Below are 16825 nucleotides of genomic sequence, written 5' to 3'. Positions count from 1 at the left end.
AGTAAGGACTTTATTTCTTGTTGCTTTCCTAAAAAGCACGCCTGTGGTTTTGATGGTAAATAATTACTGCTTTCTAAAAGACAAAGTGAAACAAATGTTCTATGCTTCAGTAAAGCGTCTGTGCTTAGTTTCAAAGGGAGTTTTGTAAGTTTTATAAATAAATGCAATTAAAGACAGAAGGAAAGGAATAGGCCTTGCTTTTCATATGTAGAAAAAACTTAAGGGTTCGTGATCATTATTAAAAATATGACTACATGAAAAAAAATATTAAAAGTTATTGCACTAAAATCGTTTTTGCATTAATATGATGTTTATAATGTCTATTAATCACTGTGAAAATGTAATAATATTTAGCACTGTCGAAAATTACCCTGTGCAAAGTGTTCTATCATCAAATGATTACAGATGTCGTTGCACCAAATTAAAAGGATAAATATTAGTTTATCTAACAACGCCAATCTTAGGGGGTCATTAGGATGTCGGGCGGATTGCCTTTGTCAGGCTGGCGGTAGCCACCGCCAGCCTGGTGGAGGCAATCCGCCTGACATCCATTGCACAATCAATTCCCCCCCGCCGTATTAGGATGGCGGGGGGACCGCGGCGGTGAAAAACACCGCCCGCCTGTGTTCCGCCCCGGTCGCCTTGCGACCGGGGCGGAAAATGTTTAATATGGTGGCGGTGTCTGTTAGACACCGCCAGCCATATTACAATGGGCATTTTGGCAAGCCTTTCCCGCCACGGAAAGGCAAGCGGTCTTTGCTTTGGGGGCCCTCTGCGGGCCCCCCTGGTGAAGGCCGAGGTGTTTGCTGCAAAGCGAGGGGTAGCTGTGGTACCCCCCCGCATTTGCATACACCAAGCAGCAGGCACCGCGGGGTGCCTGACGCTTCGTGTATGCAAATGCGTGCATTTCATTTGAAGATTGTGGCGGGCGGTTCAGTGAGCACCGCCCGCTACAATGTTAAAATGAGGATTGCGCCCGCCACTGTGGCGGGCGCATCCTAATGCACATTTCGGAACCCCCGCCCTTAAGGCGGCTGGTCCCGTTTCCCGATAGGGTGGCGGGCGGGCTTTCTAATGACCCCCATAATGTCTTTTTTAATTTTTTTTTATTAGAATTCCATAGCAGCAAAATAAATAATACAAAACAAAGCACATATATCAAGACAACCATCATTGAGCATTTTAGGCCCACATCCTAACCAATGCCCTCTACATCAAATTAACATGAGATAGAGCCTATATTATACATAATAAACTTAATTACCCCGCCATATACTCCCTCACCACCCCCAAAATCAATAACCCTAATTTCCTTTTCCTATATCCTTTAACGGCAAATAAACTGTATTCCATATTATAGACACTGAGAAACTTGGCCCGCCACATCTCAAAGGGCGGAGCCTCTTGCTGTAGCCAGAGTGAGGCAATTGCCAACCGAGCAACCGCCGTGGCCATAAAGATTAGATACCAATGCTTATATAATGGCTGCCCCTCACAGACATCCTACCCAATACCAAGCAACATCATGGATTGAGAAATTTTAACACAATCCCCTTTTATTTCTGTCAAAAACCTCTCTATAGATTCTATAAGAGGGTCCAATACCGCACACACAAAAAACACGTGCATAATATCTGCACTATCCTTTCCACAGGAAAACACTTCCCATCATGCTGACCCCCCACTTCATCCTTTTAAGAGGGGTGTGATACAAGTTGAATAACATTTTATAATGTTGATAATGAAACAGGCACTGCAGGCTTTATACGATGAGCTTGAGATCGCCGAGGATGAATTAGTTAACGGGTTAGCTGCAGGAGATAACACCACAGCACTTCTGAATAATTTAGCGAGATGTAAGGCTAAAATGAATCTAGAATGGAGTAAGGAGATCGCCATAAAATATCAAACATACAGAAAAGAATGTCATGAGTCCACTGGGCGATGCTTAGCCCAGAAATTGCGAATAAAAGAGGCCGAACAAAGAATAACGGGGATTCAAAATACGGCGGGGTTATTGTGTCTGATCCCCAGGAAATTCTTAAAGTTTTCATGACTTTTATACAGAATTATAAACTGAGAACAAGACTGGTTGTCTTTCTCTGATGGATATGGGACCAGCAGCTCTTTATGGGGCCAACTGGCTCAAACGGATGTTAAAATACTTGAGGAACCCATTATGTTGGGGGAATTAGAGCAGGCCATAAATTCTCTTTCAGCAGGAAAAACTGTGGACCGGACAGACTCCCCTTGGAAGTATTCAAGACCTTTTTCAGGAGATTAAAAATGATATGCTTAAAGTTTGTCAAACTGCACAGAAAGGGGAGATTCCACGAACCTTGTCAGAGGCCAATATCTGTGTGTTTAAGAAAAAGGGGAAACCATCTGAATTACCGGGGTCTTATCGTCCAATTTCTCTTCTCAATGTTGACGGTAAAATCTATACAAAAATCTTGGCCACACGGTTGGCAAAAATTATATCGTCAATAGTATCGCTAAAACAACATGGTTTTATACCTAGGAGAGGGACGGTAGACCATGTTCGTAGAGTAATTACTCTCTTCGATATCGCACAGGTAGAATCCTGAGAACTTGGTCTGATTGTACTCAATGCCGAAAAGGCATTTGACCGCGTGCCGTGGAAGTTCCTCTGAAGGGGACTGCAACAAATGGGTTTCGGCCAGGGCTATATACGGGCTTTAAAGGCCCTTTATCATCTCCCTTCAGCGAAAATGTGCTCAATGGGATATTACACTGAGACTATTTTGATTTCTAGAGGCACACGGCAAGGATGTTCTTGTTCAACACTTTTATTTGCATTGTATATTAACCCTTTTATTCTTATGTTAGAACAATGTAGAAAGATTTTACCTTGTATAGTACAACAAGAACGGTATTCTGTAATGGCTTACGCCGATGATATAGCGATTGTCACCTCTAATCCCTGTCTCGCTATACCTGAAATAGAATCCCTGGAGCAGACATTTGGGGCAGCTTCTGGGTATAAACTTAATACTGTTAAAACCCAAATATTATGTACAAGTCAAAAAATGGATGGGGATGTTAGGTGTGTTAAGGAAGCTACCTATCTGGGTATCAAGATCTGTACCTCTGTTAAAGAGATTACTGAGGTTAATTGGGGCGATATTATTTGGGGAGTAAAATGCTCACTTGAAAGGTGGGAGAATCTCCATCTTTCATTAGTAGGCAGAGCTAACATTCTGAAAATTAATGTCTTACCGTGAGTTATGTATTTTTTTAGGGAAGGGCCATTGGAAGTATCCTATAAACAAATTCAATATTTACAATCACTTTGTACTAGGTTTATGAGGGCCCCGGTGAAACCTCGTTGGGCTGCTCGATACATGACTCTCTCTCTCGAGAAAGGGGAGGATGGTCTATACCTGACTATTATTCCTGTATTTTGGTTAATGCTCATATTTTACTTATTGCAGAAGAGATTAGTAATCTTGCTGAAGCCCCTTCAATTTATCAGATGATTCTAGGGTCAGAGGTTAAGCAGTGTCTATTTAAAAGAGTGGACGGCAGCTATTTTAAAAGAACTCGCTTTAAGGTATGACTGTACTTTCAATGTATACCCCCATAAATGCTACTGGAGTGCTGCCCTCGATCTTCTGAGACCAGGTGGCTCTAGGTTGGAGAAGGAAGGGGATTACCCGATTTGGTGACGTATATCATGATGATGGTCGATTATACTTATTCTCTGAGTTGGCAGATACATTCCATCTACCCACAACGCAATATTTCTTAAATACTTACAAGTCAGGGACTTTCTGGGGAAGCACCCTGTGGTGATCTGTACTGCTGTGATGTCACCCATTAGATTCATTGGATTCCTATGTACTGAACATTCCTCCCCAGTGTTCCCTGTTTTGGCAGTTGCAGCTGCTCTGTCTTTCCCTCAAGCTGGACGGCTCTTTCCTCCTGAATGAATAAATCTCCATCAACTAATTCCTGCTTCCGCCTCATCTTTACATTGGCGACAGAGGATGAGATGCAGTTCTTCAGCTGCTGTTTCAAAACAACTTCGTTAAGGAAAACATTTTGAAATTCAGGATTTTTTTTATCTTCCTACGATCTTCACGGCCATGTGAGTACATTTACTAATTATCCCTTCTGCAAGAGCCGTCGCAGCCTCTGAACTCCTTTCATTTTTATTGGCCCTGCTACAATTTTTGCCAATTGAACTCATTTGCGCGTTTCCTAACGGCGCTTCACCCGGCTTTGTACAATCTACTTTACTTTCTGCGCAAGCCCGCACTGCTTCCACCTGACTCCCGCAAGAATTTCCTGCCACGTTTTGCCACGATTTAAAGACTTTCCTACCTCCACCTTCGTCTTCTCCACGCTGTGTGCTCTCCCTCCGTTTGCTCTTCCTCCCTCGGGCTGCGCCTCAAAATGATGACGTGGTAGAATCTTCACATCGAACGTCGTCAAACTATCCAGCGTCTTCACGCAGCACGCATTCCTGTCACCATGGAAACTTAGACGCTCTTCCTGCGTGTCATTCACTGCTTGTCTTCGACGTCCCACGTCTTCACGTCATAAAGCCTTCAATTTCTGCATTCCAGTTTTCATTGTCTTTGCCGGGTTTCTCAACTGCAACACGTCATAAAGGTCTCTCCTTGCCGTGTATAGCTGATCAGCCTTTGAGCCTTTTCCTTCGCTGATTCAGCCTCCTGCACCTTGCTTCACTCATTTACGCTGATGTGCACAGCTCAAGCACAGTTTAAACAGCGTTGGGTTAAGCACATTTTGAATCATTTACTCCTCTTCACGCTGATGTGCTCAGTTTTTTCATACCCACTACAAAAGTAAAACTACAACTTCGCGCTGATGCGCACAGCCTTTACCATTTTTACCAACGTTTGCACGCTGATGTGCACAGCATCTGATGCGCACAGTATTTACTCTTTCTACCAACATTTACACGCTGATGTGCACAGCATCTGCACGCTGACGTGCACAGCATCTACAACATCTGCACGCTGATGTGCACAGCATCTGCACGCTGACGTGCACAGTATCTACACACTGAACAGCATCAATACACTACTTTTGCATAATAATGTGCACTTCATCTTTATCACGCTGAAGTGCACAGCTTCTGCACTCTGTTGGGCACAATTTACATTAATTTTTTCTCACATTTACATTTTTGTTTTAAGTTGTTTCTTGAATTTAAACCTTTCAATTTTAAAGGAAAATAGAAGATATCATAATGCAAAGTGTTTCTCCTCCAGCTCCATTCCTTCAGACTCCCGGAGATCCTCCCCTTGAATGGAAGCTTTGGTTAAGATCTTTCATGGCCTACTTAGGTGCAATTGACGGTCTTAGGTATCGTGCAGAAAGGAAAAAGAACTTAATGTATTACCATCTTGGTGTAGATGGCCAGAATGTTTTCGATCATCTTCCTCCTTATGTTCCACCCTCTGGTGAAGCCCCTGATGAATTCGACATAGCTATAGCCAAATTGGACAAGTATTTTGTTAAAACTAAAAATATGGTTGTACATCGTTACAAATTCTTCACCAGAGCTCAGAAACCTGAAGAAAGCATTGATACGTTTGTTACTGCTTTGAAAATACTTGCTTCTAAATGCGAATTTGACAATTTCACTTCTCAACTTATTAGGGATCAACTTATTGCTCGTTGCTCTTGTAAACAAATTCAAGGGAAATTATTATCCTGCAAAGATCCTTCTCTTGATAAAGCTATTGACATAGCTAAAAGTATTGAAACATCTTTGGAGGATTCCAAACAATTAGAAGTTTCTCTCTCTAATACTTCCATTTCTAGTGCAGTTTCCACTAAAACTCCTACTCCTGTTAAGACTTCTAATTTTGTTCCTCGTGATTCACGTGGTTATTTTAGAAGAATGGGAAATACCAGTACTAGGAGACCTTTCATGCCCAATAGACAATTCAGTCAAAGTACTTTTTGCTTTAGATGCGGTTCTTCTTACCATGTTTCTAACTTCAAAAATTGTCCTGCCGTCAATCAACAATGCAGTCAATGTGGCAAAAATGGCCATTTTTCTAAGGTCTGCATGAGAGGTAGAAGAGATAATGTGCGTTGTGTTATGAATGAGAATGAATCTTCCCCTGATTTAAATTCCATTGAGCATTCAACTGAATATCCGGAGTGTGATGTAACCAATCAAGAATATGTAGTTGTTGTGAAAGACAATGATGTTGTTAGTCATACCTTTCTTGTTCCTGATCCTGAAGTTGATGCCATTATTGAAAAACATCATGTGCAACTTCTTGTTGACACCGGTGCTCGCATCACTATAGTTTCACACGAAAAATATTCTCACTTCTGGCAAGACAAGTATTTGCTTCCTCCTGATGTTCTTTCTGTAGCCTTTGAAGGAAGTAGAATTAACCTTTTAGGTTACTTCTGGGCCGAAATTTCCATTTTTGGGAAATTTATTAAAGGGAAAGTTTATGTTGCCAAGCGAGGCATCAATGTTCTAGGTCTCATTCACCAGGCAGAATTCGGTGTTACCATTAAACCTGGTTTACCTAATCCTGTATTTATTGAAGAATGCAATCTTCCTTGTTCTATGTCTTCATCTTCTGCCCCTGTTTGCAATATTATGAATGACAAATTGTGGGAGCACAAATATAAAAAAGTTTTTGAAGATCGTCTGGGTAAGATCACTAACTTTCAACACTTTATCAAAGTCAAAGATGACATTACCCCAGTTAAACACAAACTCAGAAATGTCCCACTCAGTATCAGAGAGGATCTGTCCAAACATTTAAAATCATTATGCGAACAAGGAATTATCGAGAAAGTAGAATCAACATTATGGCTTTCTCCCATTGTTCTTGCAAGAAAAAGGTCTGGTGACCTTAGGATGTGTGTGGATTTACGCAGTCTCAATCAGGTTATCTGGGTTGATGGCTTTCCCCTTCCTCGTATTGAAGACTTAATAGCACGAGTAGGGTCATCTACGTGGTTTTCAAAATTTGATCTAAAGGCGGCTTACCACCAGATTGAGTTGCATCCTCTCTCACGACACCTCACTGCCTTCGTAACACCTGATGGTGTTTTCCAATTTCGTCGCCTCCCTTTCGGGTTGGCTTCTGCCGCCGCTGTTTTTCAGCGTATCATGTCCGAAATGTTTGAGGAACTCTCCAATGTAGTCGTCTTCCAAGATGATATTCTTATTTTCACTCAAACTGAGAGCGAACATGACAAAGTTATTGACCAAGTTTTTCGTATTCTAGAACAAAGAGGTGTGACCTTACAGAAGAGTAAGTGTATTTTCAAAACCAGAGAAGTAGAATATCTTGGTCATACCATTTCTGAAAGTGGCATCAGGCCAAGATCAGGTCTAGTGAAAAGCATCATTGAAGCTCCCGCTCCTTCCAACAAAGAGCAGCTATTGTCCTTCCTTGGCCTTTGTGAGTTTTATTCAAAATTCATGAGAAACTATGCCAAGACCACTGAATGTTTTAGACTTTTATTGAAAAAGGGTGCCACCTTCAGCTGGTCTGAGGAGTGTCAAAAGGGCTTTCAACTCATTAAAGAGCACATTACCAACGCTCCTGCTCTTCAACCTTTTAATAGCAATAGAGAAACTGTTGTCACTGTTGATGCCTGCGAATATGGTTTAGGAGCTGTTCTTTCTCAGGTAGCCTATGGTAAAGAATTTACTGTCGGATTTGCCTCCAGGACTCTCCGTCCTGTTGAAAGAAAATATTCCGTCATAGAGAAGGAACTGCTTGCTTGTGCTTGGAGTATTGAAAAATTCAAGTCTTACTTATGGGGTAGACCGTTCATTCTTCAAACTGACCATCGTCCCCTTGTTGATATCTTGTCAGGCAGAAACACCAATCGCACCACTGCACGTTTGGCTAGACTTTCCACTACTAAACTATTGGAATTCAACTTCCAAGCCATCTATATCCCGGGTGGTAAAAACAAGCGAGCTGACTGTTTGTCCAGGTTACCCTTACAAGAACCTGATGGAAATGATTGTGAAACTGACATTGAGGAATGTTTTGTGGCCAATATTTCTCAAAGTTCTATTTCTTTTGCTGAATGTGATTGGATCAAGGCTGTTGAAAATGATGCCATTCTCAAAGATGTTATCTCTTTCATACAAAAAGGTTGGCCCAAAGAAAAATCCCTCTCTCCTGAACTTCAAATTTATTGGAAAATTAATTCAGAACTTTCTTTGGAAAATGGCAAAATTGTTAGGGGTGATAAATTCATTCCCCCTTCTGTGTACAGGGAGAAGATTATTGCTGATGCACATTCTGGACATCTAGGAGCCACCATTACCAAAAGAAATGTCAGATCGAATTTTTGGTGGCCAAGGATGGACAACCAGATTGTCGAAACCATCAAACTTTGTTCACGTTGCAACACTAGTGACAAAGTTCTCATTTTAGAAGGTGTTTGTGATTCTGTTGTTCCCCCTCCCACTAGAGCTTGGCAAAAAATTGGTCTGGACTTTTTGGGTCCGTTCCATGTCCTTCCCAACACTTCCAAATATTTTTTGGTTCTTGTTGATCATCTTTCCAGGTGGGTTGAAGTTGAACCCATCAATATTCCCAACTCTAAGAGTGTTATCGATTGTTTAAGCAGAATCTTTCTCAGGGAGGGTTGTCCGGAAGAAATTCTCACCGACAACGGGGTACAATTCATTTCTAAGGAAATGGGTGTTTTCTTGAATAATTGCTGTATTAAACATACCAGAACTCCGTTGTACCATCCCCAGAGCAATGGCAAAACTGAGAGATTTAATAGAGTTATTGTTGAATGTGTGCAAGCTGCTTTCAGATCGAATAACTGTATCTTTCAAGCTGTAAAAGATCTTATATGGTCTTATCGGATTTCTCCCCATGTTGCCACGGGCTTTTCTCCTTTGGAATTGATGAGAGGAAGAAAAGCTTGCTCCCAAGCTTTCCCCTTTTGGATGGTCAAAAGTCTCCACCGTGGCTGTGATTTAGAAGAAGTGTGGGGGTGTGCCAATAAAAAATCTTCTGGTTCTGGTTCTCTGCCTTGCTATGTAGAATCAGGAAAAAAGTCTTCCCACAACATTCACGCTGGTGACTGGGTCAGAATCAAGAATCCTGTCATAGTCAAGAAAGGTTTTTCAAAGTTTCTTGAATCCCAATAGGTTGTTGATGTTCGCAAAAATGCTGTCAAACTGTCTAATGGCAATTGGTGGAGCACTTCTCGGGTTGCTAAAGATCCTTCCCGTGCAACTGCTTCCCCGTCGAATTTCAATGTTGGTAATGGCTTAGTTAAAGATTCGGATGTTAATATTGGTAATTGTTTAAGGAAAAGTTCTAGGGCAACTGTTAGGCCCAACAAATATCGTGATTTCATCTGATTTACTTTTCCTTATTGCTTTTCTATGTTCTCAAGATTGTTTTTTTTATAAAAGGGGGGAGGTGTGTGGTGATCTGTACTGCTGTGATGTCACCCATTAGATTCATTGGATTCCTATGTACTGAACATTCCTCCCCAGTGTTCCCTGTTTTGGCAGTTGCAGCTGCTCTGTCTTTCCCTCAAGCTGGACGGCTCTTTCCTCCTGAATGAATAAATCTCCATCAACTAATTCCTGCTTCCGCCTCATCTTTACACACCCTATTTGCACTATGAAGTTTAACATTGTAGAATCTATTAGACGGCAGGGTAATATTGGGGTAATTTATAAAGCACTTTTAGAGGGTAGATTGGATGATCTAGAAAAATATAACATGAAATGGGAACCCCAAAATCTCACTGGAAAAATCCATTGCCTTGGCAGGGAGGATTTTGTCTGCAGCTAACCTCAATCTTAAGTCTCTTAGTGACAAACTTAAAATGTAATATGGCCTAATGGCTGCAGTGTCAAATACAAAGGCTATTAAAAGTGATGCAAAGAGTAGCTGTACAGACATGTGAATTACATTGCAAGCCTTTATGCAAGCCTTTGTGCATAAGAGTTCTGGGCGCATTATGGCAGCTGAAAACTGAAATTTTGTGCCAGTTTTTTAGGTGCTAGAAAACCACAGCGCACAAGAATAAAAAAATTATAAAGAGTAACATCCTACCTTTACAAATATCAGCACTCAGGCACGGAGCAGGGATTCCCTTCATTTCTGCTTCTCGAGAGTTACTTTGAATTGTAAAGGCTGCATGGGAATAGACAGGGGACAACGGGTTTAAGAGCCAGAGGCAAAGTTCTGTATTTAGAATTGACCACCACTACTGAAAGCAAAATGTCCACGCAGGAAGTTTTGCAGCATTTTTTTTTATCTAAGGTTAGCCACTGTGACAGTGTGATTTCCACTTTCAGGGGCCTGCAGTATACTATGAAAGCATTGTAAGTAAAGGGCTATAGCCAGTTCAGTCAAACAATTGACATAAGCAGTACTAGGTCTAATTATAACATGTACCCACATACCAAATTTGCTGAAAACGTCACAAATAGACCAAAGTTGTCACACATATATATAAGAAATTATTTTCATTTTATTATTCAATGATATTTTAAATTGTAGTTTTTTGTTTCATGTAGTTCTATTTCACTCAAATTACATTTCAAATCATTTTTGATATAAAAAATAGTATCCATTTGTGCATTCAAATATACATTAAAAATTTCAACAACAAGGAAGACATAGACAAGAATTGATGGGGGCAATGCAGTAGATGTAAACTATGCATGTTTCGGCATTGTGGCCTTCATCAGGAAACCGTCTATTGCACTGAAATTATATATATGTAGTGTGGGCTCTATGACATGGATCCAAAGTGTGGATTGATAGCAAGCGAAGCCAATAGCCACCATTGACAGATGAACTATGAAAACACAGCTGTAAAGAAATACAGTTGGTCCAAGGAAGATGTCCTATTGTGGCAACAATTGTCAGCAAACTAAAGGATGCGGGCCAACAAGAGGAATGGATAGTCCACTAAATGCACGGTGATCACATCATAGATAGTTTGATGTCTCCCAATAGCAATTGAGTAATCAAAATTATCAGGCAGGTAATGTCTTAATGATCCATTAGGACTGGATTATGCTAGCCTGGATGGTGAAAGTCCAGACAGTCTGCTATAGTAACAGGGACATCAGGGACATGATACCCTGAAAGTGAAAAAACAGCGTGTCCACGAAGGATTCTGCTTAGCGTCTACCGTGCACGTCTTATCTAGTGGCCGTCATGATCACAGCTTTTCCTGATGAGTACATGTACATATATAATTGTGTTAATGCAAGTTGTGCATTTAGTCTATAGCCCTCCTAGTAATAATACAAATAAATAAATAAACAGGGCTGTATTTAATTGAACAGGGAACATATTCCTTTTGAGCAGATTTGCTTCTATTTTGGTCTGCAGCAAATAACACATGTTAAGCAAACACACACTTCAGTGCAACTTGTTCTAAATAGGAAAAACATATATATAATACCTGCTTGTTATGTTATGTTATGTTAACACATTCTTCTATAGCGCAACAGCTACTCCGGACGGAGTGTCCCGGCGCTTTGGCGAAGAGGTCCTCCAGGGGCAACTACATAACAGAAGTAAGGAAAGGCGGGGGCCCTATCGGGTGAAAAGCCAAGTTTTTAAAGCCTTTCTGAAAGACATAAGGCTGGGGATCTGTCTCAGCGAAAGGGGAAGCTCGTTCCAGGCACGAGGAGCCAAGTAGTGAAAAGAGCGGCCACCCAGTCTTGCGCGTTTGATGGTCGGAACTATCATTTTAGACAAGGAGGCAGACCTTAAAGCTCTATTAGGTTTATAAAAAACAAGATGTTTTCTAATGTAACTAGGGCCAATGTGATGAAGGGCTTTGAAGGTCATCGTCAGACTTTTGAAAAGGGCTCTCTTGGCTATGGGAAGCCAGTGCAGTTCTTTTAACAGATCAGAGGCACCAGCGCGTCTGGGGAGCCCGTAGATGGCACGGGCAGCTGAATTTTGGACTACTTGAAGTCGCCTCACAAGGTATTTAGGGAGTCCTAGGTAAAGGGCATTTGCGTAGTCTAATCTAGACCCAATAAGTGATTGAACAATGACCCTTCTATGCTTGATTGAAATCAGGGGGAGAAATTTTCTAAGCATCCGAAGGATGCCGAAACATTTCCCAGAAAGGCAAGATATTTGGGGTCCGAAAGCTAGGTCATTATCGACGATGATTCCTAAGTTTTTAGCTTTGATACTCGCATTTGCAGGTGGAAACAAGTCTTGCGGCCACCAGCTTTTCCAATTTGGTTCAGTAGTGCAGCCAAAGAAAAGCAGCTCCGACTTGTCGGAGTTACATTTTAATCCATGCCCTCTGAACCAGCCAAAGACTGTCTCTAGACAGCTTCTGATGAGAGTCCCGTCAAACACCTCATTCTTGCCACATGTAAACAAGAGTTGGGTGTCGTCAGCGTAGGACACGATCTGAGTGCCAAAAGACTCCGCCACCTTGTGATGTCGAAGAGTAGTTTAACAAATTAATTCATTTGTATTAATCACATTTCCTGATTCTAACATTGTAGGGTAAAACACTACAGGTAATATAAACTAACCTTGCCCTAATGATGTCTGAGGCTATAAAGTGCCTAGGATAATTAGGGTCAAATTTATTCTCAATTCATGTTAATAATATTTAGGATATCGCCATTAGTAATTTAACTACGTTTACGAAATGGAAGAATTTACTTAGTTGTTTCAATGACCTTATGACCTTGATTAAGCCTTCCTGGAACAAGATTGGACACCACAGATCTGTTTTAGGTAACATAAGCTAAAGGAAATATTGCATATTCTGTTGGGAGCAGATGGGGATATGACTGTTTTCTTGAGAAATAATACCATTGTAGGAGATATGCAGGGTGGGGTTTATCCTACTGAATGACATTATCAAAGGGCAGCAGCGTCTGTGGGCCATGTGCAGAGAATAGCTCTGCCATGAGTACATAATAATCGTTTTTAAAATTAAGATTGCTGTGCCAGGGCTAAGAGAAGAAGGCAATAAAATTAAGCTTGCATTAATGTGCCAGTCTGTTAAACAGCACAACGAGCTAAAAGAATTGGTAGTTGGTCATTAGATTAATGTTTTCTAGTTAGCCCAATGTGCTTGTACACCAAAATGTACAAAGTGGTACAGTCCAATAGTATTGGACATAGCCTTTTTGGTGTGCTTTCTCCTAGTTATCTATCTCCTACAAGTCTGTCCGTGCCCAGCTGTCAAAAGGGGTGTGTATTGTCTACAGGAGGTCACCCTTAGGTCACCTACTGTCGAAGGGGGGTAGGAGACTAGCTCTTGGGCAAATTAAGGGTAAGCAAAATTAAGTAACATATTGTACTCTTTCTTGGTTTTTGTGCCAATTATGTGTATTATTGTAAGCTATTCTGTGTGGAAAATATGCAGGACAGCTTGTTGTTGCGTTCTCTCTCTCTTGAGCCTGTCTAAGCTGTCTAGGAGTGGCTAATAGACGATTGTGTGGGCTCGCTTTAGTCATTTATTTCTCAAGATGCTGTGAATATGTTCCCTAAAAAATAGAGACAAAGCACCTCACCAGTGCACGTCTAATTGGCTATTAAGTAATACTGTTTGAACAAATTGTTAGAATTAACAAAATGAATAAATAATACGCAATGTTACCGCCCCTCCTGTCTGTAAACTGGTGTAATATGGAACTGGATAAGAATGAAAGGTTGGGTAGAATAGACTGATGTTCCCATATTTGACCTTTAAGGGGAACTATATGTTGGTAGCTTTTGTTCTAAAATTCCCTGGTGGAACACCATTATTGTTGATGATATTACAGCACTACATAAGTCACAGAGGCATCACGAGTCCCTCATTAGTTAAGTCTATGTAATTAAGCTGACACCCTTGCTAGAATTGGTGGATAGAGTTTTTCCCCTGAATAAAATGTTACATAGTCCAGATCATGAATAGTAGTATACACATGGTTCACAATGCTAGGGAAAATGCCCGTGTGATTCTTAGCAAACATCTTGAAGAAAAATATAGCCTTTTAGGAGTTTGTTTGCCACAACAAGTTCTGCTGGAAAATTCATGTACCTACTAGGTTATGTTTAATTTATCAGTTATTCATGTAATATGGACCTATGTTACATTCATAGTTTTAGAGTTTCCTGTTACACCTATAACATGAGAGCATGGTCATAAGCGAAACATGGTTGCTCTTATGCAAAGAAAAGAATTTTAGAGGTGTCTGCAGTTTTGCACAATGGTGAATGTTCACAAAGTAGAAGCTGTATCATGATGGCTTATAAGTCCAAGTTTGTTAAAAGAATAGTTGTTTTGAAATTCCTTTTCTTTGAGGTTCTTCAGAAAAATAATAAAGGGGCGTTTCTGAAATAGAATATCCTCTTTTGATTGATTATTTGTATGTTGTGTCTAAAGATTTCTGTACTATTCACCAACAGATATCTACTGCCCTACAACCATTGCCAGAGGGGTCAGGACATCAGATCCAGCCTGAGGATTCAGCGCAAGTCCAGCTTAGAGGCGAGGTGAAGGGAACCAGCACAGGTGCTGCTGGCAACTAGGACCGCAGTGAAGCTGAGAGAGGCACAGGCTGATAACAAGAGCAAGGAGGTTTGCCTGAGGAGACCCCCTCTGAAACAAAGGTTGCTTCGGATCTGTGCATCAGGCCTCTGTGTTCCGGTCCCCAAGTGAAAGCAAGTCAGCACCTTTGTTTGTTGATAAGGAAGTTCCTGGGCATACTGGGTACAATCTGCTGCCCGACAAAAGAGCAGTGCGCCAGCGGAGCAACACGGGAGTTAGTGAAGGACTTGAGTTCAGGGTGCAGGTGCTGTGCCTCTGGTGCCTGTTAGATTAGAGTGAAGAATACTGGTGCACTGCCTGAGACACTGGACAGGATTGTTGAGGGTATTTGCCCTGGAAGGTGATTGCCCTATCCTGAAAGAAAGTTTTTTTCTTCAGCCTGGGCTGCAATGGTTTTCCTGAGTTGCATGTTGTGCAGCTCCACTGTGCGAGAAGTGAACATTTAATGAACGATAGGAGCCTGCCTTTGAGGTTCAGACGGACACAGGGAGAAGACTCCCCTCTGTCTGATTGTACAGTGGCTTCAATTCTCCAAGTACATTTTTTTGTTACCAATGTACCCCTTTTGGTCATCCCATTTTTGAGGAGGAGCAGCCCTTTGCGGCTCCTCGTCCTAATTCCCCTGTCCCCGCTTGGTCCTCCTGGTCCCCAAACACAAAGATTGTTTTTGTGACAATATGTATATTTGCTTTAATATTTGCATTTGGAATATTGTTTTGTCTGCAAGAAAAATATTTTGTGCACACCTTGATAATACTGCTCCCCTCGAACATATCATTGGTACTCTAACCCTCATAAAGAAGAACACCGGAAGGTCTATAAAAATTTTTTTATTTAGACATTGCATCAGACATGTGTTGTTGGCTATTTTGAAACTGAATAAGATAGTCACTGAAATACATCGGAGCCCTTAAACTTGGAATTGGATTGGGTGGGTTTTGAATTTACTTTCTGCTTGGAGTGGGAAAATATGGACAGTTCTGTTTGTGATAATAGCCATTATTTTCTCCTGCTATCTGTCCGTTCATTATGGCCCAATGCTCTGTTCCCTTTGTGCTCCTACCTATACCTTATATATACCCGCTCAACGAAATGTTTAGAATATAAATGCCCACCTAGCAATGGATCAGGATATTAATGAATTTAGGAGGATAGATGTGCAGGATAACTTTCATGTCTCCTCTATTGCATAGTGGATGTCTTCAGCTAATGCTAAAAGGGCTATATGTGGAAATCGCAGAAATTACTGTTAGCATAAGCTGAAGTCATTTTGTTTGTGGCATCCATTTTAGTTAGCTATGTGTTAGCCATGTGCTTCTTCCGTCTTCACTGTTGCTTTCCTTTCTATTCTGCTTGAGTCATTAACTATAGTTAACTCCTTCAGTACTGAGCCAGAGCACTGTGCATGCTCAGAAATGCCTGTAGCTGCTAGAATGCACCTGTCTTAGACTGTAACTGTCAGGCTGTTTCAACTGATGTAAGCAGTAATGTTTCCCCTCCCACTTTGCTGACCAAGACATATTTGTATGCCCATGTTAGTCAATAACTATTCCTGTATATGATGTACCTTCTCTTTGAGTCTCCATGCTTACTCAGCTGTAAACTGAGTATATAAGGCCATGGTCTCTGTATTGTATGGACTACCTCCTACAGTGACCTGAGGGTACTGTATTAATGTAGTCCCACTCACGAGAGGTTAATAAAAATATTTCTTTGATATTACAGCTTCCAGGCCAATCTCTTCTTTGTTGGTTTAAGAACCAGTGGACAGATAAGGGTGAACCCCTGCACCAGTGGGCCCGTAAAAAGGCTCATTTCCACATTTTGACACCCTTAATTCCGACCTGCCATTATAGCACAGAAGATTAAGGTGGTCAATCGGGGGAAGGAAAGGAAGGGAACAGCGGGCAGGAGATATGTGGAAAGAAAGACTTGTTTATAACACAGGCTGTAGGAAACAGTTTAAACAGATCCTACATTTACTCATAGGTTTCCTAAATCCCTTTATACATGTAAAGGAAAAAAACAAGCTCCTGCAGTAGCCTAAAGAACGACGATTTGAATTAATTGAGAACTTCTAGTTGGCTAAAGCGTCTTCTATGGAACCTATTGTACAGTTCCAAATCTCATTCAAAGAGTACTGTGAATAGAAACGATATGATTATGTCAAGCTTAACAGGTATATAACCAAACAAATTATATGCTTTCAAATCGAGATAGTACCCTCTAATATTTGTGCAATGCCTAACATCACAAGGGA

The 16825-nt window shown here is 41.1% G+C and overlaps 1 long non-coding RNA gene across 1 annotated transcript in view; it reads left to right on the top strand.

The window, feature by feature from the left end:
- LOC144799498 (uncharacterized) overlaps window positions 1-14660 on the top strand; it is a 123954-nt gene extending 109294 nt beyond the window's left edge. Inside the window, exon 3 of the long non-coding RNA XR_013603824.1 lies at window positions 14424-14660. This is a non-coding gene — a long non-coding RNA (uncharacterized LOC144799498). The remainder of the gene's footprint in view (window positions 1-14423) is intronic.
- Window positions 14661-16825: the final 2165 nt, after the last annotated feature.

Source organism: Lissotriton helveticus, chromosome 1_2, assembly GCF_964261635.1.
Source record: "Lissotriton helveticus chromosome 1_2, aLisHel1.1, whole genome shotgun sequence".
In the NCBI taxonomy this organism is placed as follows: Eukaryota; Metazoa; Chordata; class Amphibia; order Caudata; family Salamandridae; genus Lissotriton; species Lissotriton helveticus.
This window is presented reverse-complemented; position numbering and strand designations above follow the sequence as displayed.